The sequence below is a fragment of the Aulonocara stuartgranti genome (assembly GCF_965226115.1).
Source record: "Aulonocara stuartgranti genome assembly, chromosome: 8".
NCBI lineage: Eukaryota > Metazoa > Chordata > Actinopteri > Cichliformes > Cichlidae > Aulonocara > Aulonocara stuartgranti.
In genome coordinates, this window is record NC_138959.1 from 25,244,769 (window position 1) to 25,258,802 (window position 14,034).

Here is a 14,034-nt window from a genome sequence, read left to right on the forward strand (position 1 = left end):
TTATTTATTTAATAACATTTTTTGCTTTTTTGGTCAAATTGGGGTTCAAATTTTGGGTTTACTGATTTTGGCAGAGGTCTTCATGTGGTGATTGTATTGATATCCACAATTAATGTCTACAATTACTGATCTCTTTAAACTACAGATATGCTAAAATGGATAAAGGATAATGCAATTCTATGGCTTAAATCAACAAAGATTAGATATTCAATAGACCTCATGCTGTTAATAAATATGTGGATGTAGATGAAGCAGGTAAACTCGTAAATGGAACATTTTCAAATTTCAGGCTCCGCCCACCGTCTACAGCAGCAGCAATAGCAGGGTAACAGCTGCTTTCTGAGCAACTATGGAACTAGCTAGTTACTTGAATGAACGTAATCAGCACTTTAACTTTGAGTAGAAGGATGTAGAAAAGGCCTATAAGACTAAACAAGGCTCAGAATCCCGACAGTATTTGTGGTTGTGTACTCAAATCTTATGCTCAGCAGCTGACTCCTGTATTTCATTACCATCCATTATCATTTTAATAAATATTTACAGCCACAGCATGTACCTAATGCATCAAAGCATTCTTTACTCCCTATTCCTGCATCTAGTTATTCCAAAACTCTGTAGACAGCGATATAAAGTCAGACTGAGGATGTGCTTGACCCCATGCAGTTTGCTTATAGGCCACACAGACAAATAGAAGATGCTACAGTGACCTTGTTGAACCTGATAAACATCTGGAGAGAAAAGGTTCTCATGCTTAATTACTGTTTGTTGACTTGTCTTCAACTTTCACACAAGTCAGCCTTGAATTTTAATCAAAGGCATACAGGTGGAGACATGGAGAAGGATTTATATCTAGCCTGAAGTAGAGAAGTAGTAGAGATGGAGAGGAGGCAGGCAGAGACAAAAGAAATCCCGAGATGAAGGTTTGATGGCTATCAAATTCCAGGAGCAGGAAAGCGGAAATCAAAGGGGAAGTTAAATGGATGATCTGAAGAAACACTGTCACAGCCCTTTAGGGTTTAAGGGCTTTGGAACTAAGAGGGTGACGGTGGAAAGAAGTGAAGAACAGGCTGCAGGTGATCAGTGACCCACTTGTGGAACAGAAAGGGTAGAAGTGGCTGCATAGCTGATGAAGTAGCCACTGGATACAGCTGAGAGTTTGAATCACATCTGAGAGTTTTTGTCTGCTAAACATTAAAATTCTTGGCAGGAACCACCTGCAATAAAATAAAGAGTAAATAAAGAGTATTGGAAGCCAGGAGTACAACAAGAAGAGGAAATATTCTAGAAAATTCTGATTGCTCTATGGAGGGCCAGTACCTTCCCCTGGCACACATACTTTTGCAAAAAGCTATGTCGCTAAATGCTGTATGCTAGTTCAGCACAGCTCCCCCAGAGGCCTCAGGGCATCAAAAATCCGCTTTGATATCCATCAGAGATATTCGGTCTTGCTGCTGTCACCTGAGAAGGCATTACAAAACCAATCAATTTACTGGAAGAGTTCAAAGTGCCCCAAATTTATTATTTTAATAATGATTTTAATGTCTGTGTAATGAATAATGTAACCTGTATCAGGCAGCTTTGAAAAATAAAACAGTACATAATAATGGTAAATGAAAACACATCGATGATGAACATTATTGTATTCAGGCACCACATTTTTACAATGAGATTAATAAAAGTAGGTGAACTTTATCACCATGCAGAGTTTAATTTATTAACTTCCTCATGTAACACAAGCTACCTCAGTTGAGAGATTAAAAGAATAAATCTCTTGTGTAATGGCTAAAGGGGATTCTCCCAAAACACTAGTAGGAAGGCATTAATAAGACAAAGAAGCTAGGATAAAAAAAGGAGGACATGAACAGAAAAAAAGGGGAAAAAAGTGCTGCTCTGTTTTATTTTCTCACTAAAGTCCTAGCCTATTAAGTATTATTATTTTTGGATGTTGCGTGACCTTATACCAGCAGTACCTCCGGCTTGGTCGTGTGTTCCAGCAACACTGAAATCCACAAAGAAAAGCCAGCAGATCCAAAATAGAACCCAGGACTTAGTGACTGTGAGGTGGCAGAGCTAGCCAGTAAGTCTTCCTGGCGGCAGATTCGATTCATAAAAAAAAACATCAGGCAAATCATTTTGGGGACAAGATTATGGCCCTCAGACCTGTCTGCGTGTTTCTTGCTAACACTCAGACACAACCATGCGTAAATACATGAGACACTACACAGATATATAACATCTGCTTCTCATTTTGGTTATGAGTTGCGTGGGATGCTAGGGAGAAAGGGGGGCAGAGATCCTGAGAGAGTTTCCGAAATGCTGGATACGCTTTCAGATGAACACATCTGAGAGTCTAAAATAGGAACGACATCTAAGATCACATCAGAATCCAGATCAGCATTACTGCTAAACAGGTTAAGACATACAGGAGATTTGTCTTGGTATTTTGGTGCTTAATGATGCTCCATAACGTATGCAAAAATTATATAATACTGCAAGTACTGCAAACAAACAGAATATGTCAATATGTGTATAACATATATAGATATCTGTTTTACAGAGTGTAAAAATGTCCACAGTATTCAGTCTTAACATATGTGCAGAGGGTCAGAAAAATGTGCCATTATCTAACCCATAGAGATAGGTGTTATGATTGCATTCTTGCCATGCATCCATTTATCTGACGTATATTTATGTCTGAGTTGCAGAGGCAGCAGTCTAAGCAGAGATGCCCCTCTTCCCCTGTCCCTCCAGCTCTTCCGAGGCAAAACCAGCTAGGAGATACAATCTTTCCAGTGTGTCCTGAGAGGGCATCCTCCCCCCATGTAGGGTGTGCTATGGAGCACATAGGTTTTATCCTAGTCAGATGCCTGAACCGACTTAAGTGACTCATTTTAATGAAACTGTAATAAAGACAGATGGAAACTGTTCTTGTGCAGGGAAGGTATGTTTGATGTGGACCACAACCTTCTGCAGGAGGAGTCTCAAAATGTTTGTGTCCATGCTGTTTAGTCTGATCAAGCTCAAGTCTCATCAGCTTCACTATGTTCTTTGTTGTGCTAAGAGAAACACAATACTCTCACCACCATTTCCTTCCTTATAGGGCCTGATCAGGGGTATCTGTATATTATTAGTGTATTATTAGGTTTTCAAGCAGTGAAAAAAACGTGAAATATTCCAGTGATACATACACAAAACCACACAGATGTATAGAAGTTGTATAATCCACTGCATGAACACTTATACCAATCTGGTGCCGGACAACATACTGCACAGTGAGCTAAACCCAGCTCATCAACTGAAATGTACTAAAATTTGAGGTTGCTGAAGAAGAGACAGTTTTATACTTATTAAAAGCTCACAAGGGTGAGGGCTAGAACAGTAAGGTCCCCATGCTGTGTTACATTAGCACAAAGAAATGTCCATGGCTGAGAACCAGAATCTCATGCAGCAGATCAAAGACATATTGAGCTTTGAGCTGCTAAAATCAGATGTCCAGCAGCGCCATCAGCTCAGAAGTGTCAGAAACCACTGGGACCACAATACCTCATCCGCAGTCCAGAAAGGAAGTATTTTTTAGTTAAAGATCTGCTGCCTAAAAATCCATTATTCCCCTGCGATGACAAAACCAAAAGGCTCGCAACAACACAGGAACTGGGTTTGTTTAAACAATATGGACAGATTTTTAACCATTACCCTATACCATCGGGGTATATCTTCAGCGACAAAGAAAGAGGTCTGCAACAGATGGCAGGTCCCCACAGAGCCACGATGTCAACGTCAAAGAGTCTGTCTGGGATTACGTAAAGCAGCAGAAGGTGTGTGGAAAACACTGACATGCTTGGAACAACCTGCACAAATATACCTACAGGAATTGCTACGCTTAGAAGGGAAAAGGCTGTCGCTCTAAACTTTGCTTACTTTACAGTAAATCTTCGACTAGTGCCTAAAACAATAATGCACATTGTACATTCACCATCGTATGATAATGTGTCACTACCAGAATTTTAAAGTAATCATGTAACAAAGGGAAATTGTTAAAGGAGCAACACGGATTTGTGGGCTACTAGTTCCAAAGGAGATCACTCATATGCTGTACAGTAATAAGGTCATATCTATATCTTATATATGACACCAATATAGCATTATAATCAGATTTGCCATGATTTAGTAAAATCATATAATTTTAGAGTGAAAAAAAAGAGTGAAAGGTTCTCAATGAATGCTAATAAATGTAAGGGAAATTAAGCTAATGACACCTTCTGAATGAGCAATTGATACAAGACCTCAGTGGATATTCTCCTTTGTTACTGTGATTGCTGGCTTCTTGCCTTGTGCTAACGCCTCTTGTTTAGGCTCTGAGCGACTCTTGCATGTGCAGAAACAAATATTTTCCCTTTGGTTTTCCCATTTTTATTGCTATTGCTGCAATCTTGCCATCTCCTCCTTGACTTTAACCAGAGCTCCCAGCAAAATGCGCAGAACTAAACAGAAGAGAGTTAAAAACCCCAGCAAGTTTGTTGCTAATGTATGAGATTTATTTACATGAGTCTGCAGTCAAGGATCCAATTGTGTTTGCCGGGCTGCTCTCGTGCTCGCTCATGCTAGCGTTAAGGTCGTCCTGGCTCAGATCTTTCAGTACATGGACCACCGCTTTGTTATATTTAGCGTGCAGAGCTGGCTGCAGACCAGTCCCCATTTACACCCTAATGTTTGGTTACAGACACCATCAGTGCCTGTTTGTGTACATGAGTGCACTCTTTCAATATTCCTGCATATCACAAGGTTGCCAAGCAAGAAGTGTTGAAACGCCGTCACATTCCCACTCCCCAATCACCCCATTAAGTCTGCGTGCACTGTATCTACATGGCATTTTCTACATGTTAGTTGCTGTGCCGTCAGCTATACATATTAACAGTCAGCACTGTGCGTGCATGTGCACGGGTTCATAACGTGTGTGTGTGGTGCATTTTTATGGTTTATGTGGAGTGGCTCAGTTACGCAGTCAGCTGGATTTGCTATTAGACAGCATGTAAAATCTGACCCTGCTGTCTCCAACCTGTTTTCACGTCTAACAGCCTGAGAGCTCCACTTCCAATTGCGTGTCTGCGAGTATGATCTTCATCCTCACCTCCTCATTAAACAGAGGAGGTGAGGATGTGTAAGAATTTGAAGACATGATGAGGAACATGTCTCAATTTGACACAGAGTAAAAAAGAAAGAGCCTAGGCTGCGTTGGCCACCATCAGCTTCTCAGATATGCTGTATTAACTTTAACCGTGTTTTGAGAATCTCAAATATTATTGGAGCAGTTGCACAGACAGTATTTGCTGAGGGACTATCATCTAGTTATGAAATATTGCAATGGCTTAAACAGGACAAATCAGCCTGGTTCCTAGAGACTGGGATATACAAATATCAGAATGTGTGCGTTTGGGGACAGGCGCCGGCAAACCTCGGCACATACCTGGCTTTGATCCTCATCTCTGGAGGAGACGCAGCGGTGCAGGCATGGAATCTGGCTGCATATATCATCCTTTATTTACTGCCTTATCAGACCTTTCCAAGTCGTAAAGCACAGAGCAGAAAGTTCATAAAGTCATCAAATGAGTTTATATTTGGAGGAATCCAAGAATCAGATGCTGGCAAATACAAATGACACAAGATTCACTTGCACGCTTTGTTCTAGTTGGTTTTCCCCAGCGACGAATACATTAAAAGAAAAATGTATTGCTCTGTTACCTAAATGTATGACTCATACATTCTCAGTTACTTCTGCTGCGCTACTGTTCTCCCTGTAAAAAAAAAAAAATCCTATTTATAGAGATGTATAGTTTGTGTTTGTGTTATATTTTATAGTAATATGAAAAGGGTTAGAGTTATAGAAAAAAACTCCTTAATGTTTCTGATGTTATCCTTCTTTTGGTGCAAAAATTGTGCTCAAACACAAAAAACGCAGAGTGTTAAGCAGGAGGCCTGAGGAGCTTACTCCATGTTGGTATTTTTCACTTTTTGGAATTAATAAGACAGAAAAAACCCTCAAGACTGTAAGATAGCAGATAGTGATGTGCGATATCATTGACTTCAATTCCGATACGATATCAAGTAAAATTCGGGGTGGTATCGACGATACTGATCCGATACCGATACTTTGAACAAAATGTAATCTGTATTTCAAATTATAGCTTCATAATGATTACAGGACATCAGACTACTTGTTCTTATTGCTTAAAAATGCAGAATTATCATATAGAAATAAAAAAAACTGAAGTTGTGCACTATTTCAACACACTACCACCTGCAGCACTGCGACACATTTATACAGCCGTATTTCGCACATGACTATGAAAGGCGGAAGAGGAAGCAGTTCCTTCCAAGCTAGACAATCCAAATGATATAGCTTCTTTCCACTCTGTTCCTGTTAATGATAAACTACAAATTTACCCCAGATTACTAAAATATTTTAATATGAGAATCGATTCTAGAACATAAATTACTGGTATCGAAGGAATCGATATTTCACCACTAATAACAGATTAACAACAACACATCCTGTTTGTGTGTGCGTGTGTGTGTGTGTGTGTGGGGGGGGGGGGGGGGGGGTTGTTTGTTTTTACATTTTTGGCTCTTTTGAAAATAAATGCATTTGCAATAATATATATTTTTTAACCCTAAAAGTTAGGATAAATCAGATTTCACTTTTCCTTTAATTTTCCTCTTTTCAGTTTCTTTTGTGTGAAATCAAAGGGAAAATTCTATGAGTGGCTTTAATATCCCTTCCCAAATGTTTTCTCTTGCCTTGCAGGTAAAATTATTTTAGAAATACATAATAATCGACTTTTATGACCATTCTGATAACCAGAATTCTCCCATTTAACTGTTTCACATGCCACACACACACACACACACACACTTGAGTAAATCTAGGGAAGGATTTGAGCGCGACCACAGAAAAACATGAGAAACGTTGATGTGACATATCGAAGCTAACTGATGTTGTCACCGGCCTCTCCTGCCTGGACAAAGTGCTGCGTGTGACTGTGATTGTATGTGTGTGTGTGTATAAGCAGTAAGGCCCATTAGTGTGCCGTAATGGGAGGGGATATTGGTGGTATATAGGTGTAATTACCTCGAGCTAACATGGAGCTCAGGCCGCGTGGCGCCTCCAACACAAATATGAACTGCAGAACATAGATACCACTTTGTCCTCTTTTACCGCTTGACCTGGGGGAGAAAGTTCAACAGTGACTGCAGCTCTGAGAGTGTGTGTTTATGTGTGTGTGTGTGTGTGTGTGTGTGTGTGTGTGTGTGTGTGTGTGTGTGTGTTGGTAGGAGAGGAGAGCCTTGGGAAATAAAGATCCCAAAGAGAACGCCAGAGGAGAAGGGGCAGAGAAAAGTGTAGGTGTGTTGGACAATGTCTGCGCTGACTGTTATCTCCTGGCTCTGCTCCTGTTCTTCTCCTCGTCTGTGATAATCTGCAGAGCATTTTCAGAATGGGCTGTTCCCATCACCAATCTGCCCATCGATCCACATCTCTGGCACGCTGCGTACAACGCCCCCACCCTCTGATCTTTTTCCTTCCTTTCCTCTATCCATCAATCTATCTCCACCTCCTCCCTGACACAGCGGTTGTACATCTCACTATTGTATTTTCTTTATGAGAACATCTGTTTAGCTTACTAGTTCAACCCTTGGTCTTGAAAAGTTTCCAATAAAGTCTGAAGTCGGCCTCCGTGTGGAGCACTACCATTGTGCTGACTGCCTGACATTTCGGGGAGGCCACAGAGTGCCCACTGCCAAACTTTGCAATAAAGCGATTGAAACTGTACCAACTAGTAAGGCTTTTCAGGTGATGTAACATAGACTGAGGAAGACTTATTGGGGTTCTCAGTTCTGTGTAGAATTTGCTTATAGTAGCATTTAACAAAACATTATAAATAGATGACTGGAATCTCATGAAAATGGGCCGAAATTCTCAAATTTGTAGATGAGAACAAAGCCCAGACTGGCCTCATTTCCATCTCTTGTGTTTCTTGGCCCAAGTAGATTTTTGGTTTCTTTGTAACAGTTTACATGAAGACCTTATTCACCTAGTCTTCACCGAGCAGCTGATGTGTGAGTTTCAACTTCAATTATTAATTTTAATGATTTGATTTGAAAAGAGAGACCGTGTACAATATTAACAAAAATGTTGCCATTTGATGCGTTACACCACAGCATCTGCAGTCTCTTGGCAAGTTATTATTCATTTTGTCTGGTAAGTCTTTTCTGGTTTAAGTCTGTTCCTTTTTTTGTTTAGTCACTAGCCAAAATGTTGCATCCCATTTATTTTCACACCTCCTAAGACACGAACTCTTTCATGGCAGGCATTTTTAATTTCCCTTTGCTATTTGGCTTTATAGTGTTTGAGAGAACACTATAAAGTCACAATTGAGTAATGATGTGCAAAACTCTAAAATTGGTGCCTGAACACAGCAGCATTTTTCCTGGTTACAAAAACAAAATGAGAAACAACAATTGTGCCCCTTTGAGCAATATGGCTCATTTGAAAGCGCAAAATTTAGGTTTGTGGTCTAGACAACCCAAAATGTGATGTCCCCATATGTGGACACCAGGTCCTAAGAGGTTAAAGACAGATGTGCCTTGCTAATCCTGCTAGCTAGAGCTACTATTACCTGACAACTCTTCAGGTCTACTCTTTTTTCTAAGGAAATGAAGGGAAAAAGGAAACACTTCCATTTACCGGGAAGAAACTGTCAGGCTCAGGGAGGGGCAGCCATCTGCCTCGACTAGTTGGGGGTGAGGGGAGGGAGACAGGACAAAAGACACACTGTGGAAGAGAGCCAGAGATGAATAATAACTAAAGATGAAATATAGAGTGGAGTATAAACAAACAGTGAATGAAAAAAAGTGAGTGAAGAAGAAACACTCAGTGCATCATAGGAAGTCCCCAACAGCCTACACCTACTGCAGCGTAACTAAGACAGGATTCAGGGTGACCTGATCAGCCCAAACGAAATGGTTTATCAAAAAAGGCAGTTTTAAGCCTAATCTTAAAAGTAAAGAGGGTGTCTGTCCCTTGAATCCAAACTGGGAGGTGGGGCCTCCAATTTCTACTTTTAAATATCCTGGAAACCAGAAGTAAGCCCACAGTCTGAGAGCAAAATGCTCCATTGGGATAATATGGTATTATGGCTTCTTTAGGATAACATGTGAGGAGAAGGATTTTAACCCTGTAAGAACCAACCCATCATAAAATAGCAACTGAGATGTTTATTGACCCTTATAACAAAACCAACTTTTTTTTTTGCTATATCATGTTGTGTATGACATATTTTTTTTATATATTTTTTGTATCACATTTAATACACTGGGTGTTTTTGGCAACTTTTTGTTGACAGCAAAGTTAATTTTAGACAAAAAAAGAGTTTGGTCCATAATATTTTGAAATTATGGCAAGTAATGATGATATTGATGAGATAGATGTATCAAAAACTCACGTATCAAATATCATACAAAGGGCATTATAGGGTTAATTTTGCTTCAGGTAGCCAGTGAAGAGCAGTCAGTATACAATAAATATGCTTGATATAAAGAAACTGTTCAATTTAACAGTTAGTAGGGTTGTATTTGTGCATGTAGTGCTTGTAGTCAGGTGGATTCTCACCAACCGATTGGGAAATACAGATTTTTCTCCTTATGGTTGCCAGGTGGTTGCAAACCTTTCTCTAAACCTTTCCTTACTCACTTACATTATCACCATGACTGTCACAAGTCTAAAGCACGAAGAATTTACCGTCTCAGTATGAGTTACCATCTTGTTAACCTGTTTTGCATTGTTTAAGGCTGCAATAGGATAGCGTGTCTTTTCCATAACCTTCTTCTGGAGGGCACCACAACTGTAATGATTCCAGTTTGGCTTGTAAAACGATCAAATGGTCCCATTAACAAAATAAGGGAGTACACCTTGTTTTGCATGCTTCATCTTTCAACATATTTAAACCTACTGTTTCTATGATACAGCATCTATAATTTCTTTGGACTTGCTATTCAGTATGCACTAAACATGGCACATTTCCTATTTAGTATCAGCTATGCTCATAAGAAACATGCCTGGCTCATGGTGTTGCTGTGGTGGACCTCAGAGCATGACAGTTACCAGTTACCTCGGTTTGGCCGTGCAGGAGTGTTAGACTGCAACGAAGCCAACTTGTTCTTGGAACAGAAAAGTTTTAAGTTCGCTCCTAGGGAAGTTGGTGAGCAATGTTTTTTCCTCAATCAACTGGAGGCGATTTAGCATTTGTGTGCAAAGAGGACATTTCTGTTCGCATTGACGCATTTAGATGGGCTGGCCTGTTACCAGGTGTGAAACTGTTTAACTGTACAGCAGGACGATGCTAAGAACCAACATGTGGGCTGATTCTTTGTACTCCTGAAAATACAGGTTAAGAACAACAACAGCAGGGGAATGGAGGAGGAGGAGGAGGAAGAAGACAGGATGGGGCTAGAGTGTGGTGATGTCATGCTGGTGGGTTAGGACATTTTATCACACATGGTTTCTATATCAGTGATCCGCTGTTTGGCTGAATGAAAGAGGAGGACTGGGCGAGCTTTAAGATCCAGCAACACGTGCCGATACATGCTGACCACTGGCTTTGATTTGAACTGTGGCTGGCACTATGTTTTCAGATTTTCTTCAACATTTCTGTATTTATTATCACACTTGGACTTTCATAGCTTTCCCTGTATCAAGCATCACTTTGTAGAGGCAATAAAATTCTGGATTCCTCCACTCTATGACATGATGACAGAGCTCTAAATGTACAACAGCAGCAAATGCATTCATGTTCTTGCAGAAGTGTTGGATCTGTATTACAGCTGTATTGTGCAATGGTACATAGTGACTCTGTTTTACAGGAATAGTTAACCAATCTGGAACATTTGCATTAATTGCTTTCATTCTTACATAACTAGAACTGCTGTTCTCTTATATAGTAAGTTCTGCTCTGCAGCTGGGATAGACTAGATTAGTTTAGCATAAAGACTGCAAGCAGGTGTAAACCACTCCCCTGTGAAAGTTCAAAAACATCACTACAATTAGGAAGACATTTCAGAAATGACAAGTGAACACTGTTTCACAGTTTCCTGATGTTTACATATCGTTGTGCTGTCTGAGTTTTAAGTGCCTAAACATGTAAAACTTGAGGTGAACGTATGTAAAGATTCCCTCTGCAAGTCAAAAGCCTATCCATTCATCCATCTCCTGGTTTGTCACTACATCATTTTAATTGTTTTCCCTAACAGTGATTTTGTTGTTGAGGTTTTTTGGTCACATGACTGCAACTCAATGCATTTAAGTTTGTAGATGAGGTCAAGACAACCTGTTGAAGTTCAAACTGAGCATCAGCATGAGGAGGAAAGGTAATATATGCAACTCTGAATGTGGCATGGTTGTTGGTGCCAGATGAAGCAAGCTTTATTCGTCACATACACGATCATACAGAGTGCAACATGCAGTGAAATGTTTAGTGTCCAAGCTGCGGCCGTAGCCGCGCCATTCCAGGGCTTGGGTTTTAGCATGGGGGGGTCTATTCAAGACCCTTACTGGATAATGGGTGGGAATCGAACTTGCGACTCCCACGCCAAAGGTGTGTAGGTGTGTCCAAAGGTGTGTAGTCCTACCACAACACTATCCAGCTGCTACTAGATGGGCTTGCCTGAGTATTTCAGAAACTGCTGCGCTACTGGACTTTTCCCACAGCCATCTTTAGGGTTTACAGCGAAAGGCCCAGAAAAGAGAAAACTTTGAGTTGGCTGTTGTTCTCTGGGCAAAAATGCCTTGATGATGGCAGCAGTCAGAAAACAATGGCTAGGCTGCTCTAATAGAAAGTTATCTCAGATAACCACGTGTTTCGGCTAAATTATGCAGAAGAGCATAAATGTGCATCTCTGAATGCACATCAAACCTGAAAGCAGATGGGCTACAGCAGCAGAAGATCACCTCACACTTCCTGTCAGCTGAAAACAGGAAACTGAAACTACAATTCACACAAGCTCTAAAAATTGGACAATAGATGATTGGAAAAATGTTGAATCTTTTAAATGAGTCCAAGCTTCTGCTTTAAAACTTGCAGAGTAGGATTAGAAAGCACGGATCCATACTGTCTATTATCAGTAGTTTAGGCCAGCGGTCCCCAAACCCTGGTCCATGAGTCATTTGGACTGCAAAAGTTGAGGCTTGGGTGTGGAAATTCAAGGTTTTCAGAGCTTTTATCGGTTTTTAGCGTTATTTTTTAATCGATTTTATCGTTAACTCTGTTTCCCTGGGTCATATCCCATGTGTTATGAATAAATCTTCTTTTTTTTGGTACCGGTACTGGTTTTATTTTGTTATATTTGTCCGTGACACCTTAAAGGCCAGTCCGTGAAAATATTGTTGGACATAAACCGGTCCGTGGCGCAAAAAAGGTTGGGGACTGCTGAGTTAGGCCATTGGTGTTGGTGTAATGTTGTAGGGTAGAGAATGCTGGAATGTTTCCAGCATATTATTGAATCTTTACCAATAAGAATAGTAAAGGAGTTCTGAAGGCAAAAGACGGTCACACCCAATATTAGCTATGTGTACTTAAAAAAGTAGCGAGCTTCAAGTTAGGAATGGCGCAATCAGAGGAATAAGTGCTCAAAAAGACAGAAGCTAGCCAAAGCATCAGGGCAGCATAAAGGACAGCGGTTTTAGAGCTATTTTTTCCCTTTCTTTGTGAAATGCTATGCTAACTGCCTTCCGTTTTATAATTAACAAATATGACATTGTTATCATTCACCTTTTATTGCTCTTAAGACAAAGGAAAAATCCAATTCCCAAAATACTAAGGGGTTCTGACAATGACGTGCCATTTGTTTTAGCATATTTGTTGTACAAATATGTACACATAACTTCTTCTACTCTTGTATTAACTATTGTGATACTATACGCCTGGTGACTCTGGCACATCCACCTGCGCAGCTCTGAGACCAGCGAGCAGGGGGCCAACCAGGGTGCAGATACAAACCAGAGAGACGGAGGGACGGGCAAGGCTGTTTTCAATCACCCTCCTGTGCGATCTCTATTACTCCTCTGCCTGTTTTTGTCATCCCAAGATGTCATTACTCAGTTTCAACACGCTACGGACTCATGTAACTCATATTGGTGCACGCATGGGTCCAAGAGTGGAGGATATCTCATGGCCTCTGCAATTCAAAAAAAAGTGATTAGTGATATTCATGATGGGGTCCCCCCAAAAACAGTGTGGTGCAGAAGAGATATATAGCTCGAGTGAGATGGTTGGATTGACTGCAGGAATGAATGTTACTAATATTTCTAAGAAGACAACTGATTTTCATTTCAGTAACATTTGAAAAATCCTGCTGTAATCTGTTTTCTTTTTAAAACTCAGTTCACATTTTATGAAAGCTGATGATGCTGCTTCACTTTCTTAATCCTCTAATTTAATTACCACTGCACATTTGCCACGCTAAAGTCAGACAAGGACAAAGGTTGTTCCGGGTGAGGTTTATTTCAAGGCCACATCTCGAACCCCACAAACACACAGGTGCTCATATGAATAACCTATTCTCTGACTCGTGCTTCATAAAAAGGAGTTGGGAGTTTCCTAGCATGTGGAAGGAAAGGTTAGACAAACCAGCTGACCTTCTGTTTCCTCAGCTACCAGTGTTTACATAACCAACATACTCCTGTGTTCATGTATGTGCAATCACAGGGGCCACCGCCCCACCCCGGCAGGCTTTATCTGCAGCAGAACAAATCAATCATGTGCATTCATGTGTGCGTGTCTGCGTGCCTCTGTGTTTTCTTGAATATGCATCTGTAGCAATCATTTCCCCCCGGCTTTTGAATTATGGATTAACATATTAGTAAGGCGAACGATTATGAAGTTGGGCTGAGCGTGCTCTGTGCAATTTTAAGGTTCGGCGTGTCAGCGCAGATTTGAATTAAAGCGTTTAAAAGAAATGAAAGCAAATTAGCAAGCAGGGCTCATT